Below are 410 nucleotides of genomic sequence, written 5' to 3'. Positions count from 1 at the left end.
GCGCTGGGAAGGGAAGCGGCGGGGAGATGAGCAAGGCCGGGGGCACGGTTCCCGAGCTTGTGGGTGGAGGCCCTGGATCCATCTGGGGGGGAACCTGGGTCCACCCTCGGGTGGCTCAGTTGCAGGAGTTACTGACACCCTCCCTGCAGCCGGTGGCGTCATTTGCAAATGAAAGGGCCCTGACTCATCTCGACAGGATGCTGGGGAGCACGACCTTCCCGGCCCACTCGCAGCACCTCCCCTGCCACGCGTGTGCCACCCACTCCGCACACAGTGGGTTCTTACTGTAAGCTGAGCAAGTTCTCGTTATCGCGTTTACAGCTGAGGAAACTGAGGCTCAGAGACAGGTGGCCGGACAGACGGCGTGCGGGCGCGCTCTCCCCGAGCGCCAGGGCCACCTCTCCCAGCGC

Source organism: Myotis davidii, unplaced genomic scaffold (assembly GCF_000327345.1).
Source record: "Myotis davidii unplaced genomic scaffold, ASM32734v1 scaffold934, whole genome shotgun sequence".
Lineage (NCBI taxonomy): Eukaryota > Metazoa > Chordata > Mammalia > Chiroptera > Vespertilionidae > Myotis > Myotis davidii.
This window is presented reverse-complemented; position numbering follows the sequence as displayed.